The sequence below is a fragment of the Chlorocebus sabaeus genome, chromosome 11 (genome assembly GCF_047675955.1).
Source record: "Chlorocebus sabaeus isolate Y175 chromosome 11, mChlSab1.0.hap1, whole genome shotgun sequence".
Taxonomy (NCBI): Eukaryota; Metazoa; Chordata; class Mammalia; order Primates; family Cercopithecidae; genus Chlorocebus; species Chlorocebus sabaeus.
This window is the reverse complement of record NC_132914.1, coordinates 20247513-20259715: the sequence shown is the minus strand read 5'-3', so window position 1 is coordinate 20259715 and position 12203 is coordinate 20247513. Positions and strand designations below refer to the sequence as shown.

The 12203-nt window shown below is 41.0% G+C and overlaps 1 protein-coding gene and 1 pseudogene across 5 annotated transcripts in view; one reads left to right on the top strand and one right to left on the bottom strand.

Moving 5' to 3' along the window:
- AEBP2 (AE binding protein 2) overlaps positions 1-12203 on the bottom strand; it is an 83332-nt gene that overhangs the window by 61166 nt on the left and 9963 nt on the right. The window lies entirely within an intron of this gene.
- On the top strand, positions 4262-5916 carry LOC119621297 (elongation factor 1-alpha 1 pseudogene; annotated as a pseudogene).

Genomic DNA, 12203 nt, shown 5'->3' with positions numbered 1-12203 from the left:
TATTTACTAAAGTATTACATATGGCTAAATGTGGTGGATCACTCCTGCAATCCCAGCACTTTGGGAGGCCGAGGCGGGTAGATTACCTGAGGCCAGGAGTTCGAGACCAGCCTGCTCAACATGGTGAAACCCTATTGCTACTAAAAATACAAAAAATTAGCTGGGTGTGGTAGCAGGTGCCTGTAATCCCAGCTACTCGGGAGGCTGAGGCAGGAGAATCTCTTGAACCTGGGAGGTAGAGGTTGGAGTGAGTGGAGATCGCACCACTGTACTCCAGCCTGGTCAACGAGAGCAAAACTCTGTCTCAAAAAATAAAATAAAATTAAATTAAATTAAATTAAATTAAATTAAAGATCACGCCACTGCACTCCAGCCTGGTCAACAAGAGCAAAACTCTGTCTCAAAAAATAAAATAAAGTATTACATAGTAGTAACTCTTTTATTTAAAAAAAATATATTATTAGTGGTCAAAATGCTCAAAAATTAACAGCTTAATAAAATGTACCACACTTTTTCCTTAATTTTAAAAGCAATTCACTTATTTTCTTTTTTCAAAATCTTCTCAATAAATAAATTACATGAAAGTCACTTCAATCATAAGGGTCAAGAGGAAGAATGTTTTCAGACTAAATCTGTGAAAAGGTGTGTATCTGCTTGCAATTTAAGAAATAACACAAGTCAAGTTGTGAAAATTATATTAACTTTAAAGAGGTATGCTTCCCTCCTGCCAAGTTTTTATCATGGAAAATTTCAAAGACACAAAATATAGCTATATCTGAATTCAATTAACATTTTTACCGTATTTGCTATCTGTAATCTGTTTCTCTGAATCATTTCAAAGTTGCAGGCATCATGACAGTCAACCACAGCACATACCTTCTTAAAAAAAAGAACATTCAGGCAGGTCACAGTGGCTCATGCCTATAATCCCAGCACTTTGGGAGACTGCAACGGACAGATCACAAGATCAGGAGATTGAGATCATCCTAGCTAACATGGTGAAACCCCGTCTCTACTAAAAATACAAAAAATTAGCCAGGCATGGTGGTATGTGCCTGCAGTCCCAGCTACTCCAGAGGCTGAGGCAGGAGAATGGCGTGAACCCAGGAGGCGGAGATTGTAGTGAGCAGAGATCGTGCCACTGCACTCCAGCCTGGGCGACACAGCTAGACTCCATCTCAAAAAAACAACAAAAAAAGAACATTCAGGCCAGGTGCGGGGGCTCACGCCTATAATCCCAGTACTCTGGGAGGCTGAGGTGGGTGAATCACAAGGTCAGGAGTTCAAGACCAGCCTGGTCAAGATGGTGAAACCACATCTCTACTAAAAATACAAAAATTAGCAGGGCGTGGTGGCGCATGCCTGTAATCCCAGCTACTCAGGAGGCTGAGGCAGAGAATTGCTTGAACCTGGGAGGTGGAGGCTGCAGTGAGCCAAGATAATACCACTGCACTCCAGCCTGGGTGACAGAGTGAGACTCTGTCTCAAAAACTAAAAAGAACATTCACCTATATACCAATACAACCTATTCACTCACACCGGAGAAAATTTACTTGGATTTTGTTAGCTTAAGTAAGCTTTATAATGATCTGTGTCTAACATCAAACATACCCACTGTGGGGGGTTAGGGGGATGTTAAGGCAGGATCCTCACCCCGTTGCCACGCCTATAGTGCAGTGGTGCTAACACGGCTCATTGCAGCCTTGACCTACCAGGCTCAAGTGATCCCCCTACCTCAGCCTCCTCAGTAGCCGGGCCTACAGGTGTGCACCACTATGGTCGACTAAATTTTTTAAATTTCTGTAAACACGAGGTCTCTTTATGTTGCCCAGGCTGGGCTCAAGCAATCCTCCTGCCTTGGCCTCCCAAAGTACTAGGACTACAGGCATAACCCACTGCACCCAGCTAATTTTTTTTTTTTTTTTTTTGTAGAGGCGGAGTCTTGTATTGTAGCCCACGCTAGAAACATATCCATTTTTAAAAGCAGATATTTTTGTAGGATGCTTCAGATATGAAAAATGTCTTGGGTTTTCCTTTAAAGGATATTCTAGTATCTAAGCTCATCTATCTACCTAGTTAGTTAAATGCAATAAATATATATTTACCTGCCTAGTCAACATAAGATTCTAAATTGCATTTCTAAGGCTTCATTCTAAAACTCTGTAATCTCTGTAAAACTCTCAAATGTGAATCAGTTCTTGAATATCTGAATATGCATATATTGTTTGTTGTTGCAGGAGTAACCTTGGGTATGGTGGTTTTCTACAACGAAATACAAATTTTATTTAAACCCTAGAAATTTCAAGTTTCCCCTGGCCGGGCGGTGGCTCACACCTGTAACCTTAGCACTTTGGGAGGCCAAGGAGGGCGGATCACGAGGTCAGGAGATCAAGACTGACACGGTAAAACCCCATCTCTACTAAAAATACAAAAAATTAGCCGGGCGTGGTGGCGGGCGCCTGTAGTCTCAGCTACTCCAGAGGCTGAGGCAGGAGAATGGTGTGAACCCAGGAGGCGGAGTTTCCCGTGAGCCAAGAAAGCACCACTGCACTCCAGCCTGGGCCACAGAACGAGAAAATTTCAAGTTTCATGAGGCCCTTAATCCTGAAATGGTTACCTATTTTCCCTACCGCATGCTTTATATATTTTAAAACATTCAACTATAAAGCACATACTTACATAAACCATACTAATTTAACTCTAAGGCAAATACTAATAATTCTAAGTGAACAACCAATCATAACCAATTTATAAACAATCTCAGGAAAAGTAATAAAAACTCAATGAACTACCATGGAACAATCTGCAAGGTATAGTTAAGTAAAACAAACACAAGTGAAGGGTAGTAATGTTCCAATTTGCATACCTAAGTGGGGGAGGGAGACAGAGATATAGCTAGTCTCCAAGGGCACAGAAAGATAAATGAAACCTAGTGAATATATGGGAGAAGGGATGAGTGGGAGAGAAACTTATCTTTCACTGTATACACCCTTTTTATACCATTTTAACCATGTTGTACCTATGCTGCTTTTATTAAAAAGTCCAAAATTAGTTGAAAACCAAATCAATTTTTTTAACTGGACAAGGTAAGGTTAAGAGAGATGTATATACCTGTGAAACATCATTATGGAATCTATCTACATAGTACTTCATGTACTTTTGCTCAGTACCTTTACCAAAGAAAAGGAACCGTAAAAAAAAGTCCAAAATCTGGGAAGAGTAAGCATTGTTGAGTCTATGCGTGATATCACATACTTGAAACAATACTTCATGTGCATGTAGCTCCTGATAAAGACAGCATAATACAAATGTTAAGAGCATGAGCTTTGCCTACCACTGGGGACTAAGCTGTGAATACAATGGGAGACAAGGTGAGAGGCAGGTCCTGGGACACTCAAGACATCCCACACACAGAGTCTCCCTCAAGCTGATAAGGGCCAACAGAAGTTCTGCTTCACAACCCCTCTTAGGCTCCTGCCACTTCTACAAAATATCCAATCCTAAAACTCCAGGCTCCCTTTTGGCCCCACACCCATGCTGCCACCAGTGGTCCTCTCCATTCTCATGATGAAGGCAAGAGACCTGATGCAACAGTAGAGGACAGAAAACACAAACGACAGGTAACTTCTGATTGTGACAGGACCCTGAGGTAGATAGGGATTTCACAGAAAGCAGTGCCTTTCCTCCTATAATACATTACATAACAAGAGACAACTCACCTAAATTTACAGTATTTCTAGGACCATATAGATGTTAAATTTTTTCACACAGTTAATTCTCCTTTTCAATGAACATCTACTGATTTCATGAAACGTGAAGACCTATACAGCCTGATATTTGGAAGAATACCTAAGCCAGACAATACACTCACACTATGCAGATAGCTTAATCTAAAGCAGTATTTCTCAAACTTTCATGTATATATAAATCAAAAGGGCCCTTATTAACTGCAGATTCTGATTCAGTAGGTTTAGGGTAGGTCCTGAGATAAAGCATGTCTAACAAGTGCCCGCTTGATGCTGCTGTGACATTTTGAGTAGCAGGAACTGAAAAGATCTCTTTGACTAGCTTTATTTTTTTTTCCGCAATGGGGTTGCCGCCAGAACCCAGGTGTCGTGATAACTACCCCTAAAAGCCAAAACAGGAAAAGACTCATATCAACATTGATTTCATTGGACACGTAGATTTGTACAAGTTCACCACTACTGGCCATCTGAACTACAAATGTGCTAGCATCGACAAAAGCAGCACTGAAAAATGTGAGGAGGCTGCTGAGATGGGAAAGTGCTCTTTCAAGTAGGCCTGGGTCTTGGATAAACTCAAAGCTGAGTGTGAATGTGGTATCACCACTGATACCTCCCTGCGGAAATTTGAGACCAGCAAGTACTACGTGAGTATCACCGATGCCCCAGAACACAGAGACTTCATCAAAAACATGATTACAGGGACATCTCAGGCTGACCGTGCTGTCCTGATTGTTGCTGCTGGTGTTGGTGATTTGCAGCCAGTATCTCCAAGAATGGACAGACCTAGGAGCACGACCTTCTAGCTTACACACTGGGGGTGAAACAACTCATTGTTAGTGTTAACAAAACGGATTCCACTGAGCCACCCTACAGCCAGAAGAGATATGAGGAAGCTGTTAAGGAAGTCAGCACTTACATTAAAAAAATTGGCTACAACCCCAACACAGTAGCATTTGTGCCAATTTCTGGCTGGAATGGTGACAACATGTGGGAGCCAAATGCTAACATGCCTTGGTTCAAGGGATGGAAAACCACTCGTAAGGATGGCAATACCAGTGGAAGCACGCTGCTTGACGCTCTGGACTGCATCCTACCACCAACTTGTCCAACTAACAAGCCCCTTTGCCTGCCTCTCCAGGATGTCTACAGAAAGTAGTGGTATTGGTACTGTTCCTGTTGGCTGAGTGCAGACTGGTGTTCTCAAACCTGGTATGGTGGTCACCTTTGCTCCAGTCAATGTTACAACTGAAGTAAAATCTGTTGAAATGCACCATGAAGCTTTGAGGAAAGTTCTTCCTGGGGACAATGTGGGCTTCAATGTCAAGAATGCGTCTGTCAAGGATGTTCATCACAGCAACGATGCTGGTGACAGCAAAAACGACCCACCAATGGAAGCAGCTGGCTTCCCTGCTCAGGGGATTATCCTGAACCATCCAGGCCAAATAAGTGCTGGCTATGCCCTGTACTGGATTGCCACACGGCTCACACTGCATGCAAGTTTGCCGAGCTGAAGGAAAAGATAGATCGCCGTTCTGGTGAAAAGCTGGAAGATGGCCCTAACTTCTTGAACTCTGGTGATGCTGCCATTGTTGATATGGTTCCTGGCAAGCCCACGTATGTTGAGTGCTTCTCAGACTATCCACCTCTGGGTCACTTTGCTGTTCATGGTATGAGACAGACTGTTGTGGTAGATGTCATCAAAGCAGTGAACAAGAAGGCTGCTGGAGCTGGCAAGGTCACCAAATCTGCCCAGAAAGCTCAAAAGCTTAAATGAATATTATCCCTAATATCTGCCACCCTGGTCTTAATCAGTGGTGGAAGAACAGTCCCAGAACTGTTTTGTTTCAATTGGCCATTTAAGTTTAGCAGTAAAAGACTGGTTATAACAATGCATTGTAAAACCTTCAGAGGAAAGGAGAATGTTTTGTGGACCACTTTGGTTTTCTTTTTTGCAAGTGGCAGTTTTAAGTTATTAGTTTTTAAAATCAGTACTTTTTAATGGAAACAACTTGACCAAAAATTTGTTATGGAATTTTGAGACCCACTAAAAAAGTTTAATGAGAAAAAAAAAAAAATCTCTTTGACTAGTGTCGTTACCCAACTGAAACTGACCAAACCATCTAAGAAATTGTTTCATACGGTAAAATGGTAAACCGAATTTTTAAGTTTAAAAAACACCTACACACACGTTGTTAGAGATGCCAGTAGAATATTTAGGGAGCAACCTGAGATATTTTCAACATCAACAACATTCTCTTTTCCTCTTTTCCCTTAGTTTAGAAACTATCTAGCAGACCAGTTTTCCACCCAACAGCTAGAGCAACTAACTGCATGATTTTATAAAAACAGTTTCCTTTGGAAATTTGAAGACTGTCTCACTCATACATCCAGAACAGCCCCATCTTTGAGACTCAAATTACTTCCAGGCAAGTATCTGCTTGGTGGACGTGACCAGGGCTGATTCTGAATGTTGCCAATATTGAGAAAGTTATAAAGATCAGTTTGCTAAATGCTAAGGTGCATGAGCATAGGAAACAATACATGGATGCTTATGTTACCATGACTGAGAAGGACAAAACTATGATCTTAAAGTAACTGAGAAAAGTTCACTACTACGGTTTCTGATTACACACGGCAAATAATCTTTAAGAAAGTACCGCTTGCCAAGTGTTGTCTTATTACCAAATAGCAACACATTTTCTTAAAGGGCTATTGAAATAACGACTTCTGCCAGGCGCAGTGGTTCACGCCTACAATCCCAGCAACTTGGGAGGCTGGGGCGGAAGGATTTCTAGAGGCTGGAACTTCAAGAGCAACCTGGGCAACATAACAAGAGCCTGTCTCTAAAAAAAAAAAGAAAAAAATTAGCTGGGCATGTTGGTACGTGCCTGTAATCCCAGCTACACAGGAGGCTAAGGTGGGAGGATTGCTAGAAGTCCGAGGCCGCAGGGAGCTATGATTGTGCCACTGCACTCCAGCCTGGATGACAGGGCAAGATTCTATCTCAAAAAAAAACAACAACAAAAATCTGAGAACCACCAAAGCTTGAGCACCTCCCTAAAACAGATCAAAAGAATATGTTTCTAAACGGGAATACTTTTATTCTGAGGTTAACTGCTGAATGTGAAATTCAGTCTGAGGTCAAATGGATAGGGGCAAGCCTTATTGGCAGTCCTCTTTTCAGTTCTGTGAGCAAATTTATTTGTGTTGTAGATTTTCCTTGGTAATTTTGGGTCATTCTCCCCCCTCCACCCACCTGTCATACCTTTAGTGAGGTCTAGCCTACTGAAATGTTCAACTTTATTTTTTTTAGCATACGTGCCACCAAAGCAAACACTGAAATGTCTAACTTTAAAGGAAGGTAGAGGACAAGGACTTGAAGGATTGAGAGTGTATAACCTGAAATCAAGCATAATTTATTGACATTCAAAAAAACTAAAATCTACGAATTTCAGAATTTTCTACAAATACATCACTGAATAAAAAGGCTACGGCTCTGCTGCACTGGTGTTTCTACCACCCTAATTTACGCCTTCACATCTTAATTCACATAAAATCATGCCTGCAAATCATATACCTTATACCTTAACCAATTAAAGGCCTTTCCCCACAATTACTTTGTGAATCGTCCCTTCACTTACGGGTCTAGACAAGTGTGTGTGTGGGTTAACAATTACAAGTTGACATAAAACAGTATTAAGAGTCTCAGTGTGAGGTGGGGTAACAATTACAAGTTGACATAAAACAGTATTAAGAGTCTCAGTGTGAGGTTCTAGTCACTTTTGCATTTGTGACAGGAAATAAAAACAATTAAGGTCATTAAGCAATGTTGTCTTCCAAATAAAATGTCCTTACTACTAATCCCTGTTCCTAAATCAGTAGAACTAATGTGGTCAGCGCAGTAGCTCCCACCTGTTAATCCCAGCACTTTGAGAGGCAGAGGCGGCAAACTAACTGAGCTCAGGAATTGGAGATCAGCCTGGCAACATGACAAGACCCCATCCCTATTTTTAAAAAAGAACAAACTAAGATACACATGGAGACATGGAGACTGTCCACATCTCCAAATCAGATTTGCAGGACCAAGCAGCCAAAACAGAATAAAAATATAAATTGGGGGCCAGGCACGGTGGATCAAGCCTGTAATCCCAGCATTTTGGGAGGCTGAGGTGGGGTAAATCACTGGAGCCGTGGAGGTGCAGTTTGCAGTGAGCTGTGATCCCACCTCCAACGCACTCCAGCCCCGGTGACAGAGCAAGACTGACTCAAAAAACAAAGAAAGAAAGAAATTGGATGCTAAAACTGACATAAACATGTATCATCCACAAACATCCACTTCAAATTTAAATTCATTTGTTCGGGTGAGGTGGCTCACGCCTATAATCCCGGCACTTTGAGAGGCCAAGGCGGGTGGATCACCTGAGGTCAGGAGTTTGAGACCAGCCTGGCCAACATGGCAAAACCCCATCTCTACTAAAAATATAAAAATTAGCCGGGCATGGTGTCACGTGCCTGTAATCCCAGCTACTCAGGAGGCTGAGGCAGAAGAATCATTTGAACCCAGGAAGCGGAGGTTGCAGTGAGCTGAGATTGATCGAGCCACTGCACTCAGCCTGAGAAAAAGAGCAAGACTCTTAAAAATATATATATATATATAGATCAGGCACAGTGGCTCACGCCTATAATCCCAACACGCTGGGAGGCCAAGGTGAGAGGACTGCTTGAGGCCACAAGTTCGAGACCAGACTGGGCAACATGAAAAGACCCCACCTCTACAAAAAAAACTTTTAAAAAGGAACATTAAGTCTATATAGTTTTTCAAAGCCTATTTATCCAACTAGGTAAACATTACAACAATACAAAGGAAATCCTATTCTAATCATATTAACAGGTAAACTATCATTCAGCTAACAGGTGATATTCCTTTCATCTATAAAACTGCCACTTATACTAGAAAAATTACACTATGTCTCTCCCACCCTTATAATCAATTTCTTAAAGGGTAAAATTCAAAACATTGCAAAAACATTTAAGAATCCCCTATATCTTAGGAACTCTGAAATTGTACACCTATTGCACAATTCTAAGAGTAAAAATTCTTTACTTGAGTTACCATTTCTCATCTCCATCCATTGAAACAGATTATAATTATTTGCCCTAATATTTATTCTAAGCTTGACAAAGGGATTAAAAGCTAAAACAACCAAATGAAACAAACATGTACTTCAAGAAGACCATGAACAACAACAAAAAAAAGAAAAAGAAAACCATGAACAACCTTGCCTCTTACAGGTTATGACTATTAACGAAAAAAACCAGTTATGTAACCTACTATATAAAGTAGCAAAAGGCACTCTAAATCATGTTTCCACTTTTTATATTAACAGCTAACACTGAGCATTTGCTATATATCCTGAATTGTTCTATGTGCTTGTGTCACATTTTTTTTTTTTTTTTTTTTTTTTTTTTTGAGACAGTCTTGCTCTGTTGCCCAGGCTGGAGTGCAGTGGCATAATCTCGGCTCACTGCAAGCTCTGCCGCCCGGGTTCATGCCATTCTCCTGCCTCAGCCTCCCGAGTAGCTGGGACTACAGGCACCTGCCACCACGCCTGGCTAATTTTTTGTATTTTTAGTAGAGATGGGGTTTCACCGTGTTAGCCAGGACGGTCTCGATCTCCTGACCTCGTGATCCGCCCATCTCGACCTCCCAAAGTGCTGGGATTACAGGCGTGAGCCACCGCGCCTGGCCTCAGATTGTATCTTTTTAAAGATGGCCTCTTTTGGCCAGCAGCAGTGGCTCTTGCCTGTAATTCCAGCACTTTGGGAGGTTGAGGCAGACACATCACTTGAACCCAGGAGTTCAAGACCAGTCTGGGTAATATGGTGAAACTCCATCTCAATAAAAATAAAAATCCCAGCACTTTGGGAGTCTGAGGTGGGTGGATCACCTGAGATCAGGAGTTCGAGACCAGCCTGGTCAACATGGTGAAACCCTACCTCTACTAAAAATACAAAAATTAGCTGGGTGCGGTGGAGTATACCTGTAATCCCAGCTACTTAGGAGGCTGAGGCGGGAGGATCACTTAAACCCGGGAGGTGGAGGTACACTGAACCAAGATTGTGCCACTGCACTCCCATCTGGATGACAGAGCAAGAATTTATCTCAAAAATAAATAAATAAAAATAAAATAAAAGATGGCCACTTTTAGGCCAGGTGCAGTGATGCACAACTGTAGTCCCAGTTACTCAGGAGGCTAAGGTGGTAGGACGGCTTGAGTATCAGAGCTCAACATTGCAGTATGCCATGACTGTGCCTATGAATAGCCACTGCACTCCAGCCTGGTCAACCCAGCAAGCGAGACCTTGTCTCTCAAAAATTAAAAAAAATTAAAAGATGGTCACTTTTGAAAGACCCCATCCTTATTCCTCTTCTTATTACACAGCACTAATAGGTGTTGTCTGTATTACCTCCCCTTGAATTTGATAAGGCCTAAGACTTCTGCAGAAGTGATGTTGCCAGACTTCCAAGGCTAAGTCAAAAGCGAATACAGTTTCAGCCTGGCCTCGCTCTTGGAACACTCAGCTTGGGGGTCCTCAACTACCATTTAAGAAATCTGGCTCCCCTGAAGCCGCAAAGTTGAAGAGATCCCGTGAAGAACATACACAGAGCTAGAGAGGGATGCCTGAGAAGCCCCAGCTGTTCTGAGTCCCAGCTGTTTTGAGTCTTCCCAGCCCAGGCACCAGACATGTGACAGATACATGACATGAGTCAGTGGGCATTCTGATTCCAGCCCCTAGTCTTTAAGCTGCTTCCACAAGCTGATACCTAGTAGAGCAGAAATGAGCTGACCCCGCAGAACCCGGCCCAAATCACTGATTCGTAAGTTAAATAAATGCTGTAGTTTTAAACCACTAAATGTTGGAAAAGGGCTGCCAGGCAGCCGAAATAACTGGAACAATGTTTGATGTGTATTAACTCTGTAATGCTTACAACTCTAATAAACTGTTATTCATATCCTTTTCTTTCAGATAAACTAAGATTTGCCCATAGTCAAACAAGTGCAAAACAGTAATGCCAAAAAAACTGTCCTACTACTATACATTCAAAGGAGAAACTTGAATGAATTGATTTAAGAAATAACTGAAATACAGCCTATAGTATACATCAAAATGGCAACTAAAAAAAAGACATATTTTTTCTTTTCTTTCATTTTTCATTTTCTTTTTTTTTTTTTTGAGACAGTGTCTCACTCTGTCACTCTGTGCAGTGGCACAATCATAGGTCACTGGAGCCTCAACTTCCCAGGTTCAAGTGATCCTCCCACCTGAGTAGCTGGGACTACAAGTATGCACCACTATATCTGGCTGTTTTCTTTCTTTTTTTTTTTTTTTTTTTTGGTAGAGATGGGATCTCACTATGTTGCTTACGCCGGTCTCAAACTCCTGGGTTGAAGCTATCCTCCCTCCTCAGCCTCCCAAAATGCTGAGATTACAGGCATGAGTCACTGTGCCAGACTGACATTTTCATCTAGTATGCAAAACTTTCATCTAGTGTAGCACACAAGCAAAAGTTCTTTGGTTTTGTACATTCATAGTACATAATACAAAAGATATTTAACATCTACATAAAATTTGACCCATTCAGGCAGATAGTTTTACTAACAAGATAAACTATTAAATTTTGATTCCTACAAGTCAATTAGCTTCATAAAAATTCAAGGTCAGTCATAGAAAGCAATACTGAGGGTACAAAGAAATTGTCCCAAATTTAGAACTTAGGTCACTGAAACAGATTTGAGCCTAACAATGACAACATCAAATCCAACTCCAAACATTCCTTCCCAAGGCAATGGGGTAGTCACTTTTTCTATTTACGAAGGACAAAGAGCAAATTATAAAACTGGTCTTAAACAGGATTAAGGAATTTAGACACAACAGATTCTATAAGGCCACCTGATTTTGCTTTCAAAACTGCGGTGGTGCTGTAGGCTTTTTGGTCTATAAACTCAAACAATTAGGAAAAAAAAAGTAAAGACAAGTGCCTATTTTATTACATGTGTTTCGTGTGTGTGTTACAAATAAGTCAAATTTCCCTAATGCCCTTCCTATTCATCTAAGGTGGAAGGAATTCTGCTCCCACATGATCCAGTTAATTTGTACTGTCACCTATAAACTTCTATTCAGAGTAAACTCCCAAACCTAGTTAGTGCCTTGCACACAGTAAATGCTCATCATTTTTAGCGAAAAACTTAAATAGTATTTTTTAAGGCAAGTAAAATATATGGCTTTGTCACACTAAAATAATTCAAAAAAAAAAAATTAACTGGAAGCACACTAAAAATCATTAGCCAAAACCAAGATATTATCACTATTATTACAAGCTATTATCACTGTAATTTAAAAAGCTAGAATGAATTTTTATCATCAAGAAAAAGACTACTTTCTATCCTCACAATT